At 45.5% G+C, this 22,791-nt stretch overlaps 60 pseudogenes; all 60 read left to right on the top strand.

Moving 5' to 3' along the window:
* The first annotated feature begins 9,368 nt into the window (after positions 1 to 9,368).
* Positions 9,369 to 9,487, top strand: LOC142706874 (5S ribosomal RNA; annotated as a pseudogene).
* Positions 9,488 to 9,554: 67 nt separating this feature from the next.
* On the top strand, positions 9,555 to 9,673 carry LOC142707417 (5S ribosomal RNA; annotated as a pseudogene).
* Positions 9,674 to 9,740: 67 nt separating this feature from the next.
* Positions 9,741 to 9,859, top strand: LOC142706960 (5S ribosomal RNA; annotated as a pseudogene).
* A 67-nt stretch (positions 9,860 to 9,926) lies between these two features.
* On the top strand, positions 9,927 to 10,045 carry LOC142707164 (5S ribosomal RNA; annotated as a pseudogene).
* A 1,061-nt stretch (positions 10,046 to 11,106) lies between these two features.
* LOC142706800 (5S ribosomal RNA) lies at positions 11,107 to 11,225 on the top strand (annotated as a pseudogene).
* A 67-nt stretch (positions 11,226 to 11,292) lies between these two features.
* On the top strand, positions 11,293 to 11,411 carry LOC142707066 (5S ribosomal RNA; annotated as a pseudogene).
* A 67-nt stretch (positions 11,412 to 11,478) lies between these two features.
* LOC142707116 (5S ribosomal RNA) lies at positions 11,479 to 11,597 on the top strand (annotated as a pseudogene).
* A 67-nt stretch (positions 11,598 to 11,664) lies between these two features.
* On the top strand, positions 11,665 to 11,783 carry LOC142706895 (5S ribosomal RNA; annotated as a pseudogene).
* Positions 11,784 to 11,850: 67 nt separating this feature from the next.
* Positions 11,851 to 11,969, top strand: LOC142706797 (5S ribosomal RNA; annotated as a pseudogene).
* A 67-nt stretch (positions 11,970 to 12,036) lies between these two features.
* On the top strand, positions 12,037 to 12,155 carry LOC142706781 (5S ribosomal RNA; annotated as a pseudogene).
* A 67-nt stretch (positions 12,156 to 12,222) lies between these two features.
* Positions 12,223 to 12,341, top strand: LOC142707385 (5S ribosomal RNA; annotated as a pseudogene).
* A 67-nt stretch (positions 12,342 to 12,408) lies between these two features.
* Positions 12,409 to 12,527, top strand: LOC142706994 (5S ribosomal RNA; annotated as a pseudogene).
* Positions 12,528 to 12,594: 67 nt separating this feature from the next.
* On the top strand, positions 12,595 to 12,713 carry LOC142707241 (5S ribosomal RNA; annotated as a pseudogene).
* A 67-nt stretch (positions 12,714 to 12,780) lies between these two features.
* LOC142706830 (5S ribosomal RNA) lies at positions 12,781 to 12,899 on the top strand (annotated as a pseudogene).
* Positions 12,900 to 12,966: 67 nt separating this feature from the next.
* Positions 12,967 to 13,085, top strand: LOC142707312 (5S ribosomal RNA; annotated as a pseudogene).
* A 67-nt stretch (positions 13,086 to 13,152) lies between these two features.
* LOC142707067 (5S ribosomal RNA) lies at positions 13,153 to 13,271 on the top strand (annotated as a pseudogene).
* A 67-nt stretch (positions 13,272 to 13,338) lies between these two features.
* On the top strand, positions 13,339 to 13,457 carry LOC142707172 (5S ribosomal RNA; annotated as a pseudogene).
* Positions 13,458 to 13,524: 67 nt separating this feature from the next.
* On the top strand, positions 13,525 to 13,643 carry LOC142706807 (5S ribosomal RNA; annotated as a pseudogene).
* Positions 13,644 to 13,710: 67 nt separating this feature from the next.
* Positions 13,711 to 13,829, top strand: LOC142707293 (5S ribosomal RNA; annotated as a pseudogene).
* Positions 13,830 to 13,896: 67 nt separating this feature from the next.
* On the top strand, positions 13,897 to 14,015 carry LOC142706817 (5S ribosomal RNA; annotated as a pseudogene).
* A 67-nt stretch (positions 14,016 to 14,082) lies between these two features.
* On the top strand, positions 14,083 to 14,201 carry LOC142707418 (5S ribosomal RNA; annotated as a pseudogene).
* Positions 14,202 to 14,268: 67 nt separating this feature from the next.
* On the top strand, positions 14,269 to 14,387 carry LOC142706939 (5S ribosomal RNA; annotated as a pseudogene).
* A 67-nt stretch (positions 14,388 to 14,454) lies between these two features.
* Positions 14,455 to 14,573, top strand: LOC142707269 (5S ribosomal RNA; annotated as a pseudogene).
* Positions 14,574 to 14,640: 67 nt separating this feature from the next.
* LOC142707294 (5S ribosomal RNA) lies at positions 14,641 to 14,759 on the top strand (annotated as a pseudogene).
* A 67-nt stretch (positions 14,760 to 14,826) lies between these two features.
* LOC142706818 (5S ribosomal RNA) lies at positions 14,827 to 14,945 on the top strand (annotated as a pseudogene).
* A 67-nt stretch (positions 14,946 to 15,012) lies between these two features.
* Positions 15,013 to 15,131, top strand: LOC142707420 (5S ribosomal RNA; annotated as a pseudogene).
* Positions 15,132 to 15,384: 253 nt separating this feature from the next.
* LOC142707069 (5S ribosomal RNA) lies at positions 15,385 to 15,503 on the top strand (annotated as a pseudogene).
* A 67-nt stretch (positions 15,504 to 15,570) lies between these two features.
* LOC142707118 (5S ribosomal RNA) lies at positions 15,571 to 15,689 on the top strand (annotated as a pseudogene).
* Positions 15,690 to 15,756: 67 nt separating this feature from the next.
* On the top strand, positions 15,757 to 15,875 carry LOC142707337 (5S ribosomal RNA; annotated as a pseudogene).
* A 67-nt stretch (positions 15,876 to 15,942) lies between these two features.
* On the top strand, positions 15,943 to 16,061 carry LOC142707310 (5S ribosomal RNA; annotated as a pseudogene).
* A 67-nt stretch (positions 16,062 to 16,128) lies between these two features.
* On the top strand, positions 16,129 to 16,247 carry LOC142707377 (5S ribosomal RNA; annotated as a pseudogene).
* A 67-nt stretch (positions 16,248 to 16,314) lies between these two features.
* On the top strand, positions 16,315 to 16,433 carry LOC142707200 (5S ribosomal RNA; annotated as a pseudogene).
* A 67-nt stretch (positions 16,434 to 16,500) lies between these two features.
* On the top strand, positions 16,501 to 16,619 carry LOC142706776 (5S ribosomal RNA; annotated as a pseudogene).
* A 253-nt stretch (positions 16,620 to 16,872) lies between these two features.
* On the top strand, positions 16,873 to 16,991 carry LOC142706993 (5S ribosomal RNA; annotated as a pseudogene).
* A 67-nt stretch (positions 16,992 to 17,058) lies between these two features.
* On the top strand, positions 17,059 to 17,177 carry LOC142706809 (5S ribosomal RNA; annotated as a pseudogene).
* Positions 17,178 to 17,244: 67 nt separating this feature from the next.
* Positions 17,245 to 17,363, top strand: LOC142707295 (5S ribosomal RNA; annotated as a pseudogene).
* Positions 17,364 to 17,430: 67 nt separating this feature from the next.
* Positions 17,431 to 17,549, top strand: LOC142707070 (5S ribosomal RNA; annotated as a pseudogene).
* A 253-nt stretch (positions 17,550 to 17,802) lies between these two features.
* Positions 17,803 to 17,921, top strand: LOC142707071 (5S ribosomal RNA; annotated as a pseudogene).
* A 67-nt stretch (positions 17,922 to 17,988) lies between these two features.
* Positions 17,989 to 18,107, top strand: LOC142706789 (5S ribosomal RNA; annotated as a pseudogene).
* Positions 18,108 to 18,174: 67 nt separating this feature from the next.
* On the top strand, positions 18,175 to 18,293 carry LOC142707433 (5S ribosomal RNA; annotated as a pseudogene).
* Positions 18,294 to 18,360: 67 nt separating this feature from the next.
* Positions 18,361 to 18,479, top strand: LOC142707466 (5S ribosomal RNA; annotated as a pseudogene).
* A 67-nt stretch (positions 18,480 to 18,546) lies between these two features.
* Positions 18,547 to 18,665, top strand: LOC142707072 (5S ribosomal RNA; annotated as a pseudogene).
* Positions 18,666 to 18,732: 67 nt separating this feature from the next.
* Positions 18,733 to 18,851, top strand: LOC142707262 (5S ribosomal RNA; annotated as a pseudogene).
* A 67-nt stretch (positions 18,852 to 18,918) lies between these two features.
* LOC142706911 (5S ribosomal RNA) lies at positions 18,919 to 19,037 on the top strand (annotated as a pseudogene).
* A 67-nt stretch (positions 19,038 to 19,104) lies between these two features.
* LOC142707073 (5S ribosomal RNA) lies at positions 19,105 to 19,223 on the top strand (annotated as a pseudogene).
* A 67-nt stretch (positions 19,224 to 19,290) lies between these two features.
* On the top strand, positions 19,291 to 19,409 carry LOC142707446 (5S ribosomal RNA; annotated as a pseudogene).
* Positions 19,410 to 19,476: 67 nt separating this feature from the next.
* On the top strand, positions 19,477 to 19,595 carry LOC142707259 (5S ribosomal RNA; annotated as a pseudogene).
* Positions 19,596 to 19,662: 67 nt separating this feature from the next.
* On the top strand, positions 19,663 to 19,781 carry LOC142707383 (5S ribosomal RNA; annotated as a pseudogene).
* A 67-nt stretch (positions 19,782 to 19,848) lies between these two features.
* Positions 19,849 to 19,967, top strand: LOC142706933 (5S ribosomal RNA; annotated as a pseudogene).
* Positions 19,968 to 20,034: 67 nt separating this feature from the next.
* On the top strand, positions 20,035 to 20,153 carry LOC142707249 (5S ribosomal RNA; annotated as a pseudogene).
* Positions 20,154 to 20,220: 67 nt separating this feature from the next.
* LOC142706770 (5S ribosomal RNA) lies at positions 20,221 to 20,339 on the top strand (annotated as a pseudogene).
* Positions 20,340 to 20,406: 67 nt separating this feature from the next.
* Positions 20,407 to 20,525, top strand: LOC142706782 (5S ribosomal RNA; annotated as a pseudogene).
* A 439-nt stretch (positions 20,526 to 20,964) lies between these two features.
* LOC142707119 (5S ribosomal RNA) lies at positions 20,965 to 21,083 on the top strand (annotated as a pseudogene).
* A 253-nt stretch (positions 21,084 to 21,336) lies between these two features.
* LOC142707173 (5S ribosomal RNA) lies at positions 21,337 to 21,455 on the top strand (annotated as a pseudogene).
* A 67-nt stretch (positions 21,456 to 21,522) lies between these two features.
* On the top strand, positions 21,523 to 21,641 carry LOC142706811 (5S ribosomal RNA; annotated as a pseudogene).
* A 67-nt stretch (positions 21,642 to 21,708) lies between these two features.
* On the top strand, positions 21,709 to 21,827 carry LOC142707296 (5S ribosomal RNA; annotated as a pseudogene).
* A 67-nt stretch (positions 21,828 to 21,894) lies between these two features.
* Positions 21,895 to 22,013, top strand: LOC142707075 (5S ribosomal RNA; annotated as a pseudogene).
* A 253-nt stretch (positions 22,014 to 22,266) lies between these two features.
* Positions 22,267 to 22,385, top strand: LOC142707281 (5S ribosomal RNA; annotated as a pseudogene).
* A 67-nt stretch (positions 22,386 to 22,452) lies between these two features.
* Positions 22,453 to 22,571, top strand: LOC142706790 (5S ribosomal RNA; annotated as a pseudogene).
* A 67-nt stretch (positions 22,572 to 22,638) lies between these two features.
* Positions 22,639 to 22,757, top strand: LOC142706907 (5S ribosomal RNA; annotated as a pseudogene).
* Positions 22,758 to 22,791: the final 34 nt, after the last annotated feature.

The following is a 22,791-nucleotide window of genomic DNA, read 5'->3' on the forward strand; positions in this document are numbered from 1 at the left end:
TTCATTGCCATTTGCCAAGCCAGTGTCCGTGTGTGAATACGCTTTTAGAAGGGGCTCATCCCCATTGCATCCAACTTGCAATACAGGCAGCCTTTGTAGTAGTGGTAGTAGTAGTACTACAAGGCCCAGCATTCCCTGAGTGCACTGCAGCGAGGCTGATTGAAATTCTCATTCATTGCCATTTGCCAAGTCAGTGTCCGTGTGTGAATACGCTTTTAAAAGGGGCTCATCCCTGGCCGTTATTAACAGGATAACAATCCAACTTGCCATACAGGCAGCCTAGAAGTACTACAACGCCCAGCATTCCCTGAGTGCACTGCAGCGAGGCTGATTGAAATTCTCATTCATTGCCATTTGCCAAGCCAGTGTCCGTGTGTGAATACGCTTTTAGAAGGGGCTCATCCCCATTGCATCCAACTTGCAATACAGGCAGCCTTTGTAGTAGTGGTAGTAGTAGTACTACAAGGCCCAGCATTCCCTGAGTGCACTGCAGCGAGGCTGATTGAAATTCTCATTCATTGCCATTTGCCAAGCCAGTGTCCGTGTGTGAACACGCTTTTAAAAGGGGCTCATCCCTGGCCGTTATTAACAGGATAACAATCCAACTTGCCATACAGGCAGCCTAGTAGTACTACAAGGCCCAGCATTCCCTGAGTGCACTGCAGCGAGGCTGATTGAAATTCTCATTCATTGCCATTTGCCAAGCCAGTGTCCGTGTGTGAACACGCTTTTAAAAGGGGCTCATCCCTGGCCGTTATTAACAGGATAACAATCCAACTTGCCATACAGGCAGCCTAGTAGTACTACAAGGCCCAGCATTCCCTGAGTGCACTGCAGCGAGGCTGATTGAAATTCTCATTCATTGCCATTTGCCAAGCCAGTGTCCGTGTGTGAACACGCTTTTAAAAGGGGCTCATCCCTGGCCGTTATTAACAGGATAACAATCCAACTTGCCATACAGGCAGCCTAGTAGTACTACAAGGCCCAGCATTCCCTGAGTGCACTGCAGCGAGGCTGATTGAAATTCTCATTCATTGCCATTTGCCAAGCCAGTGTCCGTGTGTGAATACGCTTTTAAAAGGGGCTCATCCCTGGAATAACAATCCAACTTGCCATACAGGCAGCCTAGTAGTACTACAAGGCCCAGCATTCCCTGAGTGCACTGCAGCGAGGCTGATTGAAATTCTCATTCATTGCCATTTGCCAAGCCAGTGTCCGTGTGTGAATACGCTTTTAGAAGGGGCCCATCCCCATTGCATCCAACTTGCAATACAGGCAGCCTTTGTAGTAGTGGTAGTAGTAGTACTACAAGGCCCAGCATTCCCTGAGTGCACTGCAGCGAGGCTGATTGAAATTCTCATTCATTGCCATTTGCCAAGCCAGTGTCCGTGTGTGAACACGCTTTTAAAAGGGGCTCATCCCTGGCCGTTATTAACAGGATAACAATCCAACTTGCCATACAGGCAGCCTAGTAGTACTACAAGGCCCAGCATTCCCTGAGTGCACTGCAGCGAGGCTGATTGAAATTCTCATTCATTGCCATTTGCCAAGCCAGTGTCCGTGTGTGAATACGCTTTTAAAAGGGGCTCATCCCTGGAATAACAATCCAACTTGCCATACAGGCAGCCTAGTAGTACTACAAGGCCCAGCATTCCCTGAGTGCACTGCAGCGAGGCTGATTGAAATTCTCATTCATTGCCATTTGCCAAGCCAGTGTCCGTGTGTGAATACGCTTTTAGAAGGGGCTCATCCCCATTGCATCCAACTTGCAATACAGGCAGCCTTTGTAGTAGTGGTAGTAGTAGTACTACAAGGCCCAGCATTCCCTGAGTGCACTGCAGCGAGGCTGATTGAAATTCTCATTCATTGCCATTTGCCAAGCCAGTGTCCGTGTGTGAATACGCTTTTAAAAGGGGCTCATCCCTGGAATAACAATCCAACTTGCCATACAGGCAGCCTAGAAGTACTACAACGCCCAGCATTCCCTGAGTGCACTGCAGCGAGGCTGATTGAAATTCTCATTCATTGCCATTTGCCAAGCCAGTGTCCGTGTTTGAATACGCTTTTAGAAGGGGCTCATCCCCATTGCATCCAACTTGCAATACAGGCAGCCTTTGTAGTAGTGGTAGTAGTAGTACTACAAGGCCCAGCATTCCCTGAGTGCGCTGCAGCGAGGCTGATTGAAATTCTCATTCATTGCCATTTGCCAAGCCAGTGTCCGTGTGTGAATACGCTTTTAAAAGGGGCTCATCCCTGGCCGTTATTAACAGGATAACAATCCAACTTGCCATACAGGCAGCCTAGAAGTACTACAACGCCCAGCATTCCCTGAGTGCACTGCAGCGAGGCTGATTGAAATTCTCATTCATTGCCATTTGCCAAGCCAGTGTCCGTGTGTGAACACGCTTTTAAAAGGGGCTCATCCCTGGCCGTTATTAACAGGATAACAATCCAACTTGCCATACAGGCAGCCTAGTAGTACTACAAGGCCCAGCATTCCCTGAGTGCACTGCAGCGAGGCTGATTGAAATTCTCATTCATTGCCATTTGCCAAGCCAGTGTCCGTGTGTGAACACGCTTTTAAAAGGGGCTCATCCCTGGCCGTTATTAACAGGATAACAATCCAACTTGCCATACAGGCAGCCTAGTAGTACTACAAGGCCCAGCATTCCCTGAGTGCACTGCAGCGAGGCTGATTGAAATTCTCATTCATTGCCATTTGCCAAGCCAGTGTCCGTGTGTGAATACGCTTTTAAAAGGGGCTCTGAAATGTCTGGGAAAAAAAAGGTTGTGAAAGGACGGGGTAGAGGAAGAAACACCCATGCCGTCTCCTCTTCCAGTCCAAATGTTGGATCTGTTGGTGCCAGACCCAGTAGCAGCATTTGTGGCACAAGACATGTGCCCAGTTCCACTAGTAGCAGCTGCCATGTGCCTGCTAGTAGTAGTATCAGCAAGCCAGACTTGTCCATCTCCTCCGGTGGGCGGGTTACTTTAGACAATACGGCCATTGTGGACTGGTTGGCTGGCTCGCGGTCATCTCAGCAGGAAGACTCTGACGATCTGGCTTCAAGCCAGGTTTCGTTGGATTCCAGATCCTCTACAGTTCCTTGGCACGGTGACAGTAGTAATATAGGTATTTCTAGCGTTTCCATTCCATCATCTATGTCTTCGCTCCCCCTTCCTAGCGGGAAGCCATCTTTCCTGAGAGTCCTAAGAGACATCTCCTCGGGTGCGAAGGAAGATACTGAACAACATAGTGATGATGATGATTTGTTTTCCGCGAGTCAGCCAACGGAGTGTGTTGCGGCGGTGGTGGAGGTGGAAGCGGTGACCGAGACGCATAGCTGCGGTAGTGGGGGTGTTGGTGGTGGTAGCCGTGGTGGCAGACGCAGTAATGAGGGGGGGCATGGAGCCCGCCATGATGTCACATCACATTCACAACACAGTGACAGAAGTGGCGGGGATGATGAGGAAGGCTATGATGATGATGTTGTTTTAGACAGGACGTGGGAACCAGGTGACGAGGTGATGACGGCGTCAGAGGAGGAGGGTAGTAGTGGCGGCACTGGATGTGATAAACAGCCAAGCCGAGGTAGGGGCAGAAGTCAATCTGCAAAACGTTGCAGCGGTAGGGTCAGCTCAGGAGCCGGTGACGGCGACACAGATGCTGGTGTAGGTTCCCGAAAAAAGCCTGCCAGACAAGGGGCAAGCTCGGGTGGTTGTGGTGGTGGTGGTGGTGGACGTGGTACTACCTCTTTACGGTACTCTGCCGTGTGGCAATTTTTCTGTACCTTCCCAGAGGAGGAAAACATGGCACAGTGCCGTATCTGCAAGCAGAAAGTAAGGCGTGGGCAGGGCAGCAATGTAGGAACTACTGCTCTACGTAAACACATGGAACGGCATCACAAGGCCATGTGGGACAATCAACATGCCCCACCATCATGTACATCTAATGAAGACCCCTCTTCCGCTGCTGCTGCTGCTCCGAGTCCCTGTCATCTAAGTAGTAGCCAGGCCTTATCCACCATGTCGTTGTCATCATCATCATCACTGTCATCTAGTGCTCCTCCTATGTCCTGTCAGTTATCCATTACGGAATCGTTGTCCAATAAGCAACAATATATACCCAGTCATCCACTTGTCGTGCGGCTTAATTCACACCTGGCAAAGTTGTTGGTGGTGCAGTCGCTGCCGTACCACCTGGTCGACTCCGCCGGCTTCAAGCAATTGATGGCGTGCGCTCAGCCTAGGTGGCGAATACCTAGCCGACATTACTTCTCCAAAACATCTGTCCCTGCCTTGCACAAGCATGTCGAGGAAAAGGTGTCCAAGTCCTTGCAATTATCCGTGTGCAGCAGGGTACATGCCACCGTCGACACGTGGAGCAGCAACTATGGGCAGGGACAGTACATGTCTTTCACGGCCCACTGGGTCAATATTTTGCAGTCCGATGCACCACCGCAGCAATGCCAGGCATTACCACCTCCACGCTTGTATGTTTCTAGTTCAACTCCGGACACCAGGCGCCTACCATCCTTCTCCTCCTACTCCTCCTCCTCCTCCTTGCCTTCCTCCTTGGAGGTCTTCCCGTCCCCGACAGGACACAGCGTATCTTCCACTCCTCCTCCCTCCTCTTTTCATAGGTGCAAGGTGAAGCGCCACAACGCTGTCTTACACCTGCTGAGCCTGGGCGAGAAAAGCCACACAGGGCAGGAGCTGCTGCTGTGCATCAAGGAGGAAATCGCACGCTGGCTGTCTCCTCTGAAACTCACACTGGGCAATGTTGTCTCTGATAACGGCAAGAACGTTGTGGCTGCACTGCGTCTAGGTCACCTGACACACGCTCCTTGCATGGCACATGTGATCAATCTGGTCATAACACGCTTCTTAAAGTCATATGTTGGTTTGAAGGGTGTGCTGGCCATGTCCAGGAGGGTTTGCGTTCGCTTTAGACGTTCGTATGCATTTAAGCACGCCCTCCTGGACTTGCAGCGTCAAAACAATCTCCCAGAACACAGCCTGATTTGCGACGTTCCAACACGATGGAATTCCACCCTGCACATGTTGGACCGTCTGTACGAACAGCGGAAAGCCGTGAATGATTTCCTGATGCAGCAGACGGGCAGCGTTTGGAGCCAGTGTAATTTCGAGCTCAGGCACTGGCAGCTGGTTAGAGACGCATGTCGCGTTTTGAGGCCCTTTGAAGAGGCCACACGATTTGTGAGCCGTGACGCTAGCGGAATGAACGATGTTATGCCGCTGATATTCATTATGGAGCAAACGCTCACAGCGATGATTCAGCAAAGGATGGAGGAAGGATCACATCTGGCTATGGATGTTGAGGAGGAGGAGGAGGATGAGGAAACAGGACCTGAAGAGGAGCTGGATTTGGAGATGGAATCACAGGAAGGGATAGGGGACGAGGCAGCCGCACAACATGACAGTGATGGTGGTGATGACGAGTCTGACGACGACCTTGATGATGGACAACCATGGCAGTATGGGGCGGAGATGGAACCAACCGGGCCCTCTGAAACGCTGGCCAGGATGGCGAGCTGTATGCTTCGTTACTTGCGCGCTGACTGTCGTATTGTTAGCATGAAGCAAAGAGATGACTACTGGATAGCCACACTTTTAGACCCTCGGTATAAAGCCAAAATGGGGGAGTTTTTTGCGCCTTCCGAGAGGGAGGCAAAATTGGCTTATTATAGAGAGAAGCTATGCAGCCAGCTTGTCATGGCTTTCAAACGGCAGACACCCGCTGCAAGCATGTCTGACCGGGGGGCCACTCTCCGCTCCCCACTGTCTCATCGTTCCACCGCCTCTGGCAGAGCTACCTCTGCAATAGGCGGCAGCCGTGGCAGCAGCGGCAGCAGCAGCAGCAGCAGCAGCCAATTCAGTTTGGAAAATATGATGACAACATTTTTACATCCAATACCCCGACCTGACACACATCGTAGCACTAGTCACCAAAGGGATGTTCACCATCTCCAGGTGCAGCACCTAAACAACCAGGTTCACTCGTACTTGGACTGTGCCCTTTCTCCGTCAGAAATGCTGATCCCAGACCCCATGGACTTCTGGGTCAGCAGATTGGATCATTGGCAAGAACTGGCCCAGTTTGCCATGGGTGTACTGTCTTGTCCACCCTCCAGTGTAGCGTCAGAGAGGGTATTCAGCGCAGCAGGGGGCTTCGTCACCCCTAAGCGAACAAGATTGTCCGCCAACAGCTTGGAAAATCTCACGTTTCTGAAAATGAATCAAGCGTGGATCGGTGAGGATTTTAAAACCCCTGTGCCTGATGCCACTGATTAGATCTTACATTGCTGCTGCTGCTGCCGCCTGCTACTGCCGCCTGCTACTATGGGATTCTGTCCTGTCCACTCTTTTTTTAATGTGCCGCTGTTGGTGCTGCAGCTGCTACTACTTCTACCACCAATCCACCCCAGTGCCGTCTGCTACAAGCAGGCCTGCCCCACCAGAGGGCTTTGTCCTGTGACTCTCCAGTCTCTTTTTTTAATGTGCTGCTACTACTGCTACTACTGCTTGCACCCTTGCTGTCTGTGTTGGCTAGTACCTCTACTACCACCAATACACCTACACTGCCATCTGCTACAAGCAGGCCTGAGGCCTGCCCCACTACAGGGCTTTGTCCTCCTGTGACTGTCCAGTCTCTTTTTTTTAATGTGCTGCTACTACTGCTACTACTGCTTGCACCCTTGCTGTCTGTGTTGGCTACCTCGACTACTACCACCAATACACCTCCACTGCCGCCTGTCTGCTACAAGCAGGCCTGAGGCCTGCCCCACCACAGGGCTTTGTCCTCCTCTGACTGTCCAGTCTCTTTTTTTTAATGTGCTGCTACTACTGCTACTACTGCTTGCACCCTTGCTGTCTGTGTTGGCTACCTCGACTACTACCACCAATACACCTCCACTGCCGCCCGTCTGCTACAAGCAGGCCTGAGGCCTGCCCCACCACAGGGCTTTATCCTCCTCTGACTGTCCAGTCTCTTTTTTTAATGTGCTGCTACTACTGCTACTACTGCTTGCACCCTTGCTGTCTGTGTTGGCTACCTCGGCTACTACCACCAATACACCTCCACTGCCGCCCGTCTGCTACAAGCAGGCCTGAGGCCTGCCCCACCACAGGGCTTTGTCCTCCTGTGACTGTCCAGTCTCTTTTTTTTAATGTGCTGCTACTACTGCTACTACTGCTTGCACCCTTGCTGTCTGTGTTGGCTACCTCGACTACTACCACCAATACACCTCCACTGCCGCCCGTCTGCTACAAGCAGGCCTGAGGCCTGCCCCACCACAGGGCTTTGTCCTCCTCTGACTGTCCAGTCTCTTTTTTTAATGTGCTGCTACTACTGCTACTACTGCTGCACCCTTGCTGTCTGTGTTGGCTACCTCGGCTACTACCACCAATACACCTCCACTGCCGCCCGTCTGCTACAAGCAGGCCTGAGGCCTGCCCCACCACAGGGCTTTGTCCTCCTGTGACTGTCCAGTCTCTTTTTTTTAATGTGCTGCTACTACTGCTACTACTGCTTGCACCCTTGCTGTCTGTGTTGGCTAGTACCTCTACTACCACCAATACACCTACACTGCCGCCCGTCTGCTACAAGCAGGCCTACCCCACCACAGGGCTATGTCCTGTGACTGTCGTCCAGTCTCTTTTTTTAATGTGCTGCTGCTACTACCAGTCTACCACCCTTGCTGTCTGTGTTGGCTAGTCTACCTCTACTACCACCAATACACCTCCACTGCCGTCTGCTACAAGCAGGCCTGAGGCCTGCCCCACCACAGGGCTATGTCCTCCTGTGACTGTCCAGTCTCTTTTTTTAATGTGCTGCTACTACTGCTACTACTGCTTGCACCCTTGCTGTCTGTGTTGGCTACCTCGACTACTACCACCAATAAACCTCCACTGCCGCCCGTCTGCTACAAGCAGGCCTGCCCCACCACAGGGCTTTGTCCTGTGACTGTCGTCCAGTGTCTTTTAATGTGCTGCTACTACTCACCCTTGCCAATAAAAAGGGTCAATTTTTGGAGGGCTTGTGAAAAGCCATTGCTTGTTGCTTTAATGCTTTTACATCCATGTATGGAAGAACCCCGGCAGGCATCTGCCAATAAAAAGGGTCAATTTTTGGAGGGCTTGTCAAAAGCCATTGCTTGTTGCTTTAATGCTTTTACATCCATGTATGGAAGAACCCCGGCAGGCATCTGCCAATAAAAAGGGTCAATTTTTGGAGGGCTTGTGAAAAGCCATTGCTTGTTGCTTTAATGCTTTTACATCAATGTATGGAAGAACCCCGGCAGGCATCTGCCAATAAAAAGGGTCAATTTTTGGAGGGCTTGTCAAAAGCCATTGCTTGTTGCTTTAATGCTTTTACATCCATGTATGGAAGAACCCCGGCAGGCATCTGCCAATAAAAAGGGTCAATTTTTGGAGGGCTTGTGAAAAGCCATTGCTTGTTGCTTTAATGCTTTTACATCCATGTATGGAAGAACCCCGGCAGGCATCTGCCAATAAAAAGGGTCAATTTTTGGAGGGCTTGTCAAAAGCCATTGCTTGTTGCTTTAATGCTTTTACATCCATGTATGGAAGAACCCCGGCAGGCATCTGCCAATAAAAAGGGTCAATTTTTGGAGGGCTTGTGAAAAGCCATTGATTGTTGCTTTTACATCAATGTATGGAAGAACCCCGGCAGGCATCTGCCAATAAAAAGGGTCAATTTTTGGAGGGCTTGTGAAAAGCCATTGCTTGTTGCTTTTACATCCATGTATGGAAGAACCTCGGCAGGCATCTGCCAATAAAAAGGGTCAATTTTTGGAGGGCTTGTGAAAAGCCATTGCTTGTTGCTTTTACATCCATGTATGGAAGAACCCCGGCAGGCATCTGCCAATAAAAAGGGTAAATTTTTGGAGGGCTTGTCAAAAGCCATTGCTTCTTCTTTTACCACCTTATATGTATGAACCCTGGCAGGCATCAGCCGCCTAAAATGGTAAATTTTTGTACCTTTTTTAACAATGCATTAAGCATACAACATGCACAAGTGCAGTGGTTTCTGTTAGTTATCTCCGTGTCCCATCCGTTTTCCTAGAGCCATACATGTTGGCGTAACTTTGACACCAACTTTGCATTAAAGACAGCTCAAAAGTACTTGGATACACTCATGGGTGACCTAAGAGTGTTATACAGGGCTTCTAGGGCTTTAAAACAGTGTTATACACGATTTTTAGGGGCTTTCTTGTATTACAGGTTCGGTCAGAACTAGTTCGGTCCGAATCGAACTTTTCAACGAAATTCGGCGAACTTGCCGAACCGAACTTTTCATAAGTTCGCTCATCTCTACATTTAATGTCAATGGCCATTCTAAGCTGAATGTCCCTGCTCTCGTCAGATCGCAGAAGTTACACAGCTTAGGGGCTCGCTAGTACCAGCGTGGGAGACTGTCTGGGAATCCGTGGTGCGGTTGACTTTTTATTATGTTGTTTAGATTTTGTTTCACAATCGATTAAAAAGGACTATGGATTAAAGCATTTCATGTCAATGGCCATTCTAAGCTGAATGTCCCTGCTCTCGTCAGATCGCATAAGTTACACAGCTTAAGGCCTCGCTAGTACCAGTGTGGGAGACTGTCTGGGAATCCGTGGTGCGGTTGACTTTTTATTATGTCGTTTAGATTTTGTTTCACAATCGATTAAAAAGGACTATGGATTAAAGCATTAAATGTCAATGGCCATTCTAAGCTGAATGTGCCTGCCCTCGTTAGATCGCAGAAGTTACACAGCTTAACGCCTCGCTAGTACCAGTGTGGGAGACTGTCTGGGAATCCGTGGTGCGGTTGACTTTTTATTATGTCGTTTAGATTTTGTTTCACAATAGATTAAATAGGACTATGGATTAAAGCATTTAACTTCAATGGCCATTCTAAGCTGAATGTGCCTGCTCTCGTCAGATCGCAGAAGTTACACAGCTTAAGGCCTCGCTAGTACCAGTGTGGGAGACTGTCTGGGAATCCGTGGTGCGGTTGACTTTTTATTATGTCGTTTAGATTTTGTTTCACAATAGATTAAATAGGACTATGGATTAAAGCATTTAACGTCAATGGCCATTCTAAGCTGAATGTGCCTGCTCTCGTCAGAACGCAGAAGTTACACAGCTTAAAGAGGCTCTGTCACCAGATTTTGCAACCCCTATCTGCTATTGCAGCAGATAGGCGCTGCAATGTAAATTACAGTAACGTTTTTATTTTTAAAAAACGAGCATTTTTGGCCAAGTTATGACCATTTTCGTATTTATGCAAATGAGGCTTGCAAAAGTACAATAGGGCGTGTTGAAAAGTAAAAGTACAACTGGGCGTGTATTATGTGCGTACATCGGGGCGTGTTTACTACTTTTACTAGCTGGGCGTTGTGTATAGAAGTGTCATCCACTTCTCTTCACAACGCCCAGCTTCTGGCAGTGCAGCACTGTGACGTCACTCACAGGTCCTGCATCGTGTCGGCACCAGAGGCTACAGATGATTCTGCAGCAGCATCGGCGTTTGCAGGTAAGTCGATGTAGCTACTTACCTGCAAATGCTGATGCTGATGCTGATGCTGCTGCAGAATCAACTGTAGCCTCTGGTGCCGACACGATGCAGGACCTGTGAGTGACGTCACAGTGCTGCACTGCCAGAAGCTGGGCGTTGTGAAGAGAAGTGGATGACACTTCTATACACAACGCCCAGCTAGTAATAGTAGTAAACACGCCCCGATGTACGCACATAATACACGCCCAGTTGTACTTTTACTTTTCAACACGCCCAGTTGTACTTTTGCAAGCCTCATTTGCATAAATACGAAAATGGTCATAACTTGGCCAAAAATGCTCGTTTTTTAAAAATAAAAACGTTACTGTAATCTACATTGCAGCGCCTATCTGCTGCAATAGCAGATAGGGGCTGCAAAATCTGGTGACAGAGCCTCTTTAAGGCCTCGCTAGTACCAGTGTGGTAGACTGTCTGGGAATCCGTGGTGCGGTTGACTTTTTATTATGTCGTTTAGATTTTGTTTCACAATAGATTAAATAGGACTATGGATTAAAGGATTTAACGTCAATGGCCATTCTAAGCTGAATGTGCCTGCTCTCGTCTGATCGCAGAAGTTACACAGCTTAAGTCCTCGCTAGTACCAGTGTGGGAGACTGTCTGGGAATCCGTGGTGCGGTTGAATTTTTATTATGTCGTTTAGATTTTGTTTCACAATCGATTAAAAAGGACTATGGATTAAAGCATTTAATGTCAATGGCCATTCTAAGCTGAATGTCCCTGCTCTCGTCAGATCGCAGAAGTTACACAGCTTAAGGCCTCGCTAGTACCAGTGTGGGAGACTGTCTGGGAATCCGTGGTGCGGTTGACTTTTTATTATGTCGTTTAGATTTTGTTTCACAATCGATTAAAAAGGACTATGGATTAAAGCATTTAATGTCAATGGCCATTCTAAGCTGAATGTGCCTGCTCTCGTCAGATCGCAGAAGTTACACAGCTTAAGGCCTTGCTAGTACCAGTGTGGGAGACTGTCTGGGAATCCGTGGTGCGGTTGACTTTTTATTATGTCGTTTAGATTTTGTTTCACAATAGATTAAATAGGACTATGGATTAAAGCATTTAACGTCAATGGCCATTCTAAGCTGAATGTGCCTGCTCTCGTCAGATCGCAGAAGTTACACAGCTTAAGGCCTCGCTAGTACCAGTGTGGGAGACTGTCTGGGAATCCGTGGTGCGGTTGACTTTTTATTATGTCGTTTAGATTTTGTTTCACATTCGATTAAAAAGGACTATGGATTAAAGCATTTAATGTCAATGGCCATTCTAAGCTGAATGTGCCTGCTCTCGTCAGATCGCAGAAGTTACCCAGCTTAAGGCCTCGCTAGTACCAGTGTGGGAGACTGTCTGGGTATCTGTGGTGCGGTTGACTTTTTATTATGTCGTTTAGATTTTGTTTCACAATAGATTAAATAGGACTATGGATTAAAGGATTTAACGTCAATGGCCATTCTAAGCTGAATGTGCCTGCTCTCGTCAGATCGCAGAAGTTACACAGCTTAAGTCCTCGCTAGTACCAGTGTGGGAGACTGTCTGGGAATCCGTGGTGCGGTTGAATTTTTATTATGTCGTTTAGATTTTGTTTCACAATCGATTAAAAAGGACTATGGATTAAAGCATTTACTGTCAATGGCCATTCTAAGCTGAATGTCCCTGCTCTCGTCAGATCGCAGAAGTTACACAGCTTAAGGCCTCGCTAGTACCAGTGTGGGAGACTGTCTGGGAATCCGTGGTGAGGTTGACTTTTTATTATGTCGCTTAGATTTTGTTTCACAATCGATTAAAAAGGACTATGGATTAAAGCATTTAATGTCAATGGCCATTCTAAGCTGAATGTGCCTGCTCTCGTCAGATCGCAGAAGTTACACAGCTTAAGGCCTCGCTAGTACCAGTGTGGGAGACTGTCTGGGAATCCGTGGTGCAGTTGACTTTTTATTATGTTGTTTAGATTTTGTTTCACAATAGATTAAATAGGACTATGGATTAAGGCTTTTAATGTCAATAGCCATTCTAAGCTGAATGTGCCTGCTCTCGTCAGATCGCAGAAGTTACACAGCTTAAGGCCTCGCTAGTACAAGTGTGGGAGACTGTCTGGGAATCCGTGGTGCGGTTGACTTTTTATTATGTCGTTTAGATTTTGTTTCACAATCGATTAAATAGGACTATGGATTAAAGCATTTAACGTCAGTGGCCATTCAAAGCTGAATGTGCCTGCTCTCGTCAGAACGCAGAAGTTACACAGCTTAAGGCCTCGCTAGTACCAGTGTGGGAGACTGTCTGGGAATCCGTGGTGCGGTTGAATTTTTATTATGTCGTTTAGATTTTGTTTCACAATCGATTAAAAAGGACTATGGATTACAGCATTTAATGTCAATGGACATTCTAAGCTGAATATGCCTGCTCTCGTCAGATCGCAGAAGTTACACAGCTTAAGGCCTCGCTAGTACCAGTGTGGGAGACTGTCTGGGAATCCGTGGTGCGGTTGACTTTTTATTATGTCGTTTAGATTTTGTTTCACAATCGATTAAAAAGAACTATGGATTAAAGCATTTAATGTCAATGGCCATTCTAAGCTGAATGTCCCTGCTCTCGTCAGATCGCAGAAGTTACACAGCTTAAGGCCTCGCTAGTACCAGTGTGGGAGACTGTCTGGGAATCCGTGGTGCGGTTGACTTTTTATTATGTCGTTTAGATTTTGTTTCACAATCGATTAAATAGGACTATGGATTAAAGCGTTTAACTTCAATGGCCATTCTAAGCTGAATGTGCCTGCTCTCGTCAGATCGCAGAAGTTACACAGCTTAAGGCCTCGCTAGTACCAGTGTGGGAGACTGTCTGGGAATCCGTGGTGCGATTGACTTTTTATTATGTTGTTTAGATTTTGTTTCACAATAGATTAAATAGGACTATGGATTAAAGCATTTAACGTCAGTGGCCATTCTAAGCTGAATGTGCCTGCTCTCGTCAGAACGCAGAAGTTACACAACTTAAGGCCTCGCTAGTACCAGTGTGGGAGACTGTCTGGGAATCCGTGGTGCGGTTGAATTTTTATTATGTCGTTTAGATTTTGTTTCACAATCGATTAAAAAGGACTATGGATTACAGAATTTAATGTCAATGGACATTCTAAGCTGAATGTGCCTGCTCTCGTCAGATCGCAGAAGTTACACAGCTTAAGGCCTCGCTAGTACCAGTGTGGGAGACTGTCTGGGAATCCGTGGTGCGGTTGACTTTTTATTATGTCGTTTAGATTTTGTTTCACAATCGATTAAAAAGGACTATGGATTAAAGCATTTAATGTCAATGGCCATTCTAAGCTGAATGTCCCTGCTCTCGTCAGATCGCAGAAGTTACACAGCTTAAGGGCTCGCTAGTACCAGTGTGGGAGACTGTCTGGGAATCCGTGGTGCGGTTGACTTTTTATTATGTTGTTTAGATTTTGTTTCACAATCGATTAAAAAGGACTATGGATTAAAGCATTTAATGTCAATGGCCATTCTAAGCTGAATGTCCCTGCTCTCGTCAGATCGCATAAGTTACACAGCTTAAGGCCTCGCTAGTACCAGTGTGGGAGACTGTCTGGGAATCCGTGGTGCGGTTGACTTTTTATTATGTCGTTTAGATTTTGTTTCACAATCGATTAAAAAGGACTTTGGATTAAAGCATTTAATGTCAATGGCCATTCTAAGCTGAATGTCCCTGCTCTCGTCAGATCGCATAAGTTACACAGCTTAAGGCCTCGCTAGTAACAGTGTGGGAGACTGTCTGGGAATCCGTGGTGCGGTTGACTTTTTATTATGTCGTTTAGATTTTGTTTCACAATAGATTAAAAAGGACTTTGGATTAAAGCGTTTAACTTCAATGGCCATTCTAAGCTGAATGTGCCTGCTCTCGTCAGATCGCAGAAGTTACACAACTTAAGGCCTCGCTAGTACCAGTGTGGGAGACTGTCTGGGAATCCGTGGTGCGGTTGAATTTTTATTATGTCGTTTAGATTTTGTTTCACAATCGATTAAAAAGGACTATGGATTACAGAATTTAATGTCAATGGACATTCTAAGCTGAATGTGCCTGCTCTCGTCAGATCGCAGAAGTTACACAGCTTAAGGCCTCGCTAGTACCAGTGTGGGAGACTGTCTGGGAATCCGTGGTGCGGTTGACTTTTTATTATGTCGTTTAGATTTTGTTTCACAATCGATTAAAAAGGACTATGGATTAAAGCATTTAATGTCAATGGCCATTCTAAGCTGAATGTCCCTGCTCTCGTCAGATCGCAGAAGTTACACAGCTTAAGGGCTCGCTAGTACCAGTGTGGGAGACTGTCTGGGAATCCGTGGTGCGGTTGACTTTTTATTATGTTGTTTAGATTTTGTTTCACAATCGATTAAAAAGGACTATGGATTAAAGCATTTAATGTCAATGGCCATTCTAAGCTGAATGTCCCTGCTCTCGTCAGATCGCATAAGTTACACAGCTTAAGGCCTCGCTAGTACCAGTGTGGGAGACTGTCTGGGAATCCGTGGTGCGGTTGACTTTTTATTATGTTGTTTAGATTTTGTTTCACAATCGATTAAAAAGGACTATGGATTAAAGCATTTAATGTCAATGGCCATTCTAAGCTGAATGTCCCTGCTCTCGTCAGATCGCATAAGTTACACAGCTTAAGGGCTCGCTAGTACCAGTGTGGGAGACTGTCTGGGAATCCGTGGTGCGGTTGACTTTTTATTATGTCGTTTAGATTTTGTTTCACAATCGATTAAAAAGGACTATGGATTAAAGCATTTAATGTCAATGGCCATTCTAAGCTGAATGTCCCTGCTCTCGTCAGATCGCAGAAGTTACACAGCTTAAGGCCTCGCTAGTACCAGTGTGGGAGACTGTCTGGGAATCCGTGGTGCGGTTGACTTTTTATTATGTCGTTTAGATTTTGTTTCACAATCGATTAAAAAGGACTATGGATTAAAGCATTTAATGTCAATGGCCATTCTAAGCTGAATGTGCCTGCTCTCGTCAGATCGCAGAAGTTACACAGCTTAAGGCCTTGCTAGTACCAGTGTGGGAGACTGTCTGGGAATCCGTGGTGCGGTTGACTTTTTATTATGTCGTTTAGATTTTGTTTCACAATAGATTAAATAGGACTATGGATTAAAGCATTTAACGTCAATGGCCATTCTAAGCTGAATGTGCCTGCTCTCGTCAAATCGCAGAAGTTACACAGCTTAAGGCCTCGCTAGTACCAGTGTGGGAGACTGTCTGGGAATCCGTGGTGCGGTTGACTTTTTATTATGTCGTTTAGATTTTGTTTCACATTCGATTAAAAAGGACTATGGATTAAAGCATTTAATGTCAATGGCCATTCTAAGCTGAATGTGCCTGCTCTCATCAGATCGCAGAAGTTACACAGCTTAAGGCCTCGCTAGTACCAGTGTGGGAGACTGTCTGGGTATCTGTGGTGCGGTTGACTTTTTATTATGTCGTTTAGATTTTGTTTCACAATAGATTAAATAGGACTATGGATTAAAGGATTTAACGTCAATGGCCATTCTAAGTTGAATGTGCCTGCTCTCGTCAGATCGCAGAAGTTACACAGCTTAAGTCCTCGCTAGTACCAGTGTGGGAGACTGTCTGGGAATCCGTGGTGCGGTTGACTTTTTATTATGTCGTTTAGATTTTGTTTCACAATCGATTAAAAAGGACTATGGATTAAGGCTTTTAATGGCAATGGCCATTCTAAGCTGAATGTGCCTGCTCTCGTCAGATCGCAGAAGTTACACAGCTTAAGGCCTCGCTAGTACCAGTGTGGGAGACTGTCTGGGAATCCGTGGTGCGGTTGACTTTTTATTATGTCGTTTAGATTTTGTTTCACAATAGATTAAATAGGACTATGGATTAAAGGATTTAACGTCAATGGCCATTCTAAGCTGAATTTCCGTGCTCTCGTCAGATCGCAGAAGTTACACAGCTTAAGGCCTCGCTAGTACCAGTGTGGGAGACTGTCTGGGAATCCGTGGTGCGGTTGACTTTTTATTATGTCGTTTAGATTTTGTTTCACGATCGATTAAAAAGGACTATGGATTAAACCATTTAATGTCAATGGCCATTCTAAGCTGAATGTGCCTTCTCTCGTCAGATCGCATAAGTTACACAGCTTAAGGCCTCGCTAGTAACAGTGTGGGAGACTGTCTGGGAATCCGTGGTGCGGTTGACTTTTTATTATGTCGTTTAGATTTTGTTTCACAATAGATTAAATAGGACTATGGATTAAAGCGTTTAACGTCAATGGCCATTCTAAGCTGAATGTGCCTGCTCTCGTCAGATCGCAGAAGTTACACAGCTTAAGGCCTCGCTAGTACCAGTGTGGGAGACTGTCTGGGAATCCGTGGTGCGATTGACTTTTTATTATGTTGTTTAGATTTTGTTTCACAATAGATTAAATAGGACTATGGATTAAAGCATTTAACGTCAGTGGCCATTCTAAGCTGAATGTGCCTGCTCTCGTCAGAACGCAGAAGTTACACAACTTAAGGCCTCGCTAGTACCAGTGTGGGAGACTGTCTGGGAATCCGTGGTGCGGTTGAATTTTTATTATGTCGTTTAGATTTTGTTTCACAATCGATTAAAAAGGACTATGGATTACAGAATTTAATGTCAATGGACATTCTAAGCTGAATGTGCCTGCTCTCGTCAGATCGCAGAAGTTACACAGCTTAAGGCCTCGCTAGTACCAGTGTGGGAGACTGTCTGGGAATCCGTGGTGCGGTTGACTTTTTATTATGTCGTTTAGATTTTGTTTCACAATCGATTAAAAAGGACTATGGATTAAAGCATTTAATGTCAATGGCCATTCTAAGCTGAATGTCCCTGCTCTCGTCAGATCGCAGAAGTTACACAGCTTAAGGCCTCGCTAGTACCAGTGTGGGAGACTGTCTGGGAATCCGTGGTGCGGTTGACTTTTTATTATGTTGTTTAGATTTTGTTTCACAATCGATTAAAAAGGACTATGGATTAAAGCATTTAATGTCAATGGCCATTCTAAGCTGAATGTCCCTGCTCTCGTCAGATCGCATAAGTTACAAAGCTTAAGGGCTCGCTAGTACCAGTGTGGGAGACTGTCTGGGAATCCGTGGTGCGGTTGACTTTTTATTATGTCGTTTAGATTTTGTTTCACAATCGATTAAAAAGGACTATGGATTAAAGCATTTAAAGTCAATGGCCATTCTAAGCTGAATGTCCCTGCTCTCGTCAGATCGCAGAAGTTACACAGCTTAAGGCCTCGCTAGTACCAGTGTGGGAGACTGTCTGGGAATCCGTGGTGCGGTTGACTTTTTATTATGTCGTTTAGATTTTGTTTCACAATCGATTAAAAAGGACTATGGATTAAAGCATTTAATGTCAATGGCCATTCTAAGCTGAATGTGCCTGCTCTCGTCAGATCGCAGAAGTTACACAGCTTAAGGCCTTGCTAGTACCAGTGTGGGAGACTGTCTGGTAATCCGTGGTGCGGTTGACTTTTTATTATGTCGTTTAGATTTTGTTTCACAATAGATTAAATAGGACTATGGATTAAAGCATTAAACGTGAATGGCCATTCTAAGCTGAATGTGCTTGCTCTCGTCAGATCGCAGAAGTTACACAGCTTAAGGCCTCGCTAGTACCAGTGTGGGAGACTGTCTGGGAATCCGTGGTGCGGTTGACTTTTTATTATGTCGTTTAGATTTTGTTTCACATTCTATTAAAAAGGACTATGGATTAAAGCATTTAATGTCAATGGCCATTCTAAGCTGAATGTGCCTGCTCTCGTCAGATCGCAGAAGTTACACAGCTTAAGTCCACGCTAGTACCAGTGTGGGAGACTGTCTGGGAATCCGTGGTGCGGTTGAATTTTTATTATGTCGTTTAGATTTTGTTTCACAATCGATTAAAAAGGACTATGGATTAAAGCATTTACTGTCAATGGCCATTCTAAGCTGAATGTCCCTGCTCTCGTCAGATCGCAGAAGTTACACAGCTTAAGGCCTCGCTAGTACCAGTGTGGGAGACTGTCTGGGAATCCGTGGTGCGGTTGACTTTTTATTATGTCGTTTAGATTTTGTTTCACAATCGATTAAAAAGGACTATGGATTAAGGCTTTTAATGGCAATGGCCATTCTAAGCTGAATGTGCCTGCTCTCGTCAGATCGCAGAAGTTACACAGCTTAAGGCCTCGCTAGTACCAGTGTGGGAGACTGTTTGGGAATCCGTGGTGCGGTTGACTTTTTATTATGTCGTTTAGATTTTGTTTCACAATAGATTAAATAGGACTATGGATTAAAGGATTTAACGTCAATGGCCATTCTAAGCTGAATGTGCCTGCTCTCGTCAGATCGCAGAAGTTACACAGCTTAAGTCCTCGCTAGTACCAGTGTGGGAGACTGTCTTGGAATCCGTGGTGCGGTTGAATTTTTATTATGTCGTTTAGATTTTGTTTCACAATCGATTAAAAAGGACTATGGATTAAAGCATTTCTTGTCAATGGCCATTCTAAGCTGAATGTCCCTGCTCTCGTCAGATCGCAGAAGTTACACAGCTTAAGGCCTCGCTAGTACCAGTGTGGGAGACTGTCTGGGAATCCGTGGTGCGGTTGACTTTTTATTATGTCGTTTAGATTTTGTTTCACAATCGATTAAAAAGGACTATGGATTAAAGCATTTAATGTCAATGGCCATTCTAAGCTGAATGTGCCTTCTCTCGTCAGATCGCAGAAGTTACACAGCTTAAGGCCTCGCTAGTACCAGTGTGGGAGACTGTCTGGGAATCCGTGGTGCGGTTGACTTTTTATTATGTTGTTTAGATTTTGTTTCACAATAGATTAAATAGGACTATGGATTAAGGCTTTTAATGTCAATGGCCATTCTAAGCTGAATGTGCCTGCCCTCGTCAGATCGCAGAAGTTACACAGCTTAAGGCCTCGCTAGTACCAGTGTGGGAGACTGTCTGGGAATCCGTGGTGCGGTTGACTTTTTATTATGTCGTTTAGATTTTGTTTCACAATCGATTAAAAAGGACTATGGATTAAAGCATTTAATGTCAATGGCCATTCTAAGCTGAATGTGCCTGCTCTCGTTAGATCGCAGAAGTTACGCAGCTTAACGCCTCGCTAGTACCAGTGTGGGAGACTGTCTGGGAATCCGTGGTGCGGTTGACTTTTTATTATGTCGTTTAGATTTTGTTTCACAATAGATTAAATAGGACTATGGATTAAAGGATTTAACGTCAATGGCCATTCTAAGCTGAATGTGCCTGCTCTCGTTAGATCGCAGAAGTTACACAGCTTAACGCCTCGCTAGTACCAGTGTGGGAGACTGTCTGGGAATCCGTGGTGCGGTTGAATTTTTATTATGTCGTTTAGATTTTGTTTCACAATCGATTAAAAAGGACTATGGATTAAAGCATTTACTGTCAATGGCCATTCTAAGCTGAATGTCCCTGCTCTCGTCAGATCGCAGAAGTTACACAGCTTAAGGCCTCGCTAGTACCAGTGTGGGAGACTGTCTGGGAATCCGTGGTGCGGTTGCCTTTTTATTATGTCGTTTAGATTTTGTTTCACAATCGATTAAAAAGGACTATGGATTAAAGCATTTAATGTCAATGGCCATTCTAAGCTGAATGTGCCTGCTCTCGTTAGATCGCAGAAGTTACACAGCTTAACGCCTCGCTAGTACCAGTGTGGGAGACTGTCTGGGAATCCGTGGTGCGGTTGACTTTTTATTATGTCGTTTAGATTTTGTTTCACAATAGATTAAATAGGACTATGGATTAAAGGATTTAACGTCAATGGCCATTCTAAGCTGAATGTGCCTGCTCTCGTCAGATCGCAGAAGTTACACAGCTTAAGTCCTCGCTAGTACCAGTGTGGGAGACTGTCTGGGAATCCGTGGTGCGGTTGAATTTTTATTATGTCGTTTAGATTTTGTTTCACAATCGATTAAAAAGGACTATGAATTAAAGCATTTAATGTCAATGGCCATTCTAAGCTGAATGTCCCTGCTCTTGTCAGATCGCAGAAGTTACACAGCTTAACGCCTCGCTAGTACCAGTGTGGGAGACTGTCTGGGAATCCGTGGTGCGGTTGATTTTTTATTATGTTGTTTAGATTTTGTTTCACAATCGATTAAAAAGGACTATGGATTAAAGCTTTTAATGTCAATGGCCATTCTAAGCTGAATGTGCCTTCTCTCGTCAGATCGCAGAAGTTACACATCTTAAGGCCTCGCTAGTACCAGTGTGGGAGACTGTCTGGGAATCCGTGGTGCGGTCGACTTTCTATTATGTCGTTTAGATTTTGTTTCACAATAGATTAAATAGGACTATGGATTAAAGCATTTAAAGTCAATGGCCATTCTAAGCTGAATGTCCCTGCTCTCGTCAGATCGCAGAAGTTACACAGCTTAAGGCCTCGCTAGTACCAGTGTGGGAGACTGTGTGGGAATCCGTGGTGCGGTTGACTTTTTATTATGTCGTTTAGATTTTGTTTCACGATCGATTAAAAAGGACTATGGATTAAACCATTTAATGTCAATGGCCATTCTAAGCTGAATGTGCCTTCTCTCGTCAGATCGCATAAGTTACACAGCTTAAGGCCTCGCTAGTAACAGTGTGGGAGACTGTCTGGGAATCCGTGGTGCGGTTGACTTTTTATTATGTCGTTTAGATTTTGTTTCACAATAGATTAAATAGGACTATGGATTAAAGCGTTTAACTTCAATGGCCATTCTAAGCTGAATGTGCCTGCTCTCGTCAGATCGCAGAAGTTACACAGCTTAAGGCCTCGCTAGTACCAGTGTGGGAGACTGTCTGGGAATCCGTGGTGCGATTGACTTTTTATTATGTTGTTTAGATTTTGTTTCACAATAGATTAAATAGGACTATGGATTAAAGCATTTAACGTCAGTGGCCATTCTAAGCTGAATGTGCCTGCTCTCGTCAGAACGCAGAAGTTACACAACTTAAGGCCTCGCTAGTACCAGTGTGGGAGACTGTCTGGGAATCCGTGGTGCGGTTGAATTTTTATTATGTCGTTTAGATTTTGTTTCACAATCGATTAAAAAGGACTATGGATTACAGAATTTAATGTCAATGGACATTCTAAGCTGAATGTGCCTGCTCTCGTCAGATCGCAGAAGTTACACAGCTTAAGGCCTCGCTAGTACCAGTGTGGGAGACTGTCTGGGAATCCGTGGTGCGGTTGACTTTTTATTATGTCGTTTAGATTTTGTTTCACAATCGATTAAAAAGGACTATGGATTAAAGCATTTAATGTCAATGGCCATTCTAAGCTGAATGTCCCTGCTCTCGTCAGATCGCAGAAGTTACACAGCTTAAGGCCTCGCTAGTACCAGTGTGGGAGACTGTCTGGGAATCCGTGGTGCGGTTGACTTTTTATTATGTTGTTTAGATTTTGTTTCACAATCGATTAAAAAGGACTATGGATTAAAGCATTTAATGTCAATGGCCATTCTAAGCTGAATGTCCCTGCTCTCGTCAGATCGCATAAGTTACAAAGCTTAAGGGCTCGCTAGTACCAGTGTGGGAGACTGTCTGGGAATCCGTGGTGCGGTTGACTTTTTATTATGTCGTTTAGATTTTGTTTCACAATCGATTAAAAAGGACTATGGATTAAAGCATTTAATGTCAATGGCCATTCTAAGCTGAATGTCCCTGCTCTCGTCAGATCGCAGAAGATACACAGCTTAAGGCCTCGCTAGTACCAGTGTGGGAGACTGTCTGGGAATCCGTGGTGCGGTTGACTTTTTATTATGTCGTTTAGATTTTGTTTCACAATCGATTAAAAAGGACTATGGATTAAAGCATTTAATGTCAATGGCCATTCTAAGCTGAATGTGCCTGCTCTCGTCAGATCGCAGAAGTTACACAGCTTAAGGCCTTGCTAGTACCAGTGTGGGAGACTGTCTGGTAATCCGTGGTGCGGTTGACTTTTTATTATGTCGTTTAGATTTTGTTTCACAATAGATTAAATAGGACTATGGATTAAAGCATTTAACGTCAATGGCCATTCTAAGCTGAATGTGCCTGCTCTCGTCAGATCGCAGAAGTTACACAGCTTAAGGCCTCGCTAGTACCAGTGTGGGAGACTGTCTGGGAATCCGTGGTGCGGTTGACTTTTTATTATGTCGTTTAGATTTTGTTTCACATTC

Source organism: Rhinoderma darwinii, unplaced genomic scaffold (genome assembly GCF_050947455.1).
Source record: "Rhinoderma darwinii isolate aRhiDar2 unplaced genomic scaffold, aRhiDar2.hap1 Scaffold_3453, whole genome shotgun sequence".
Taxonomy (NCBI): Eukaryota; Metazoa; Chordata; class Amphibia; order Anura; family Rhinodermatidae; genus Rhinoderma; species Rhinoderma darwinii.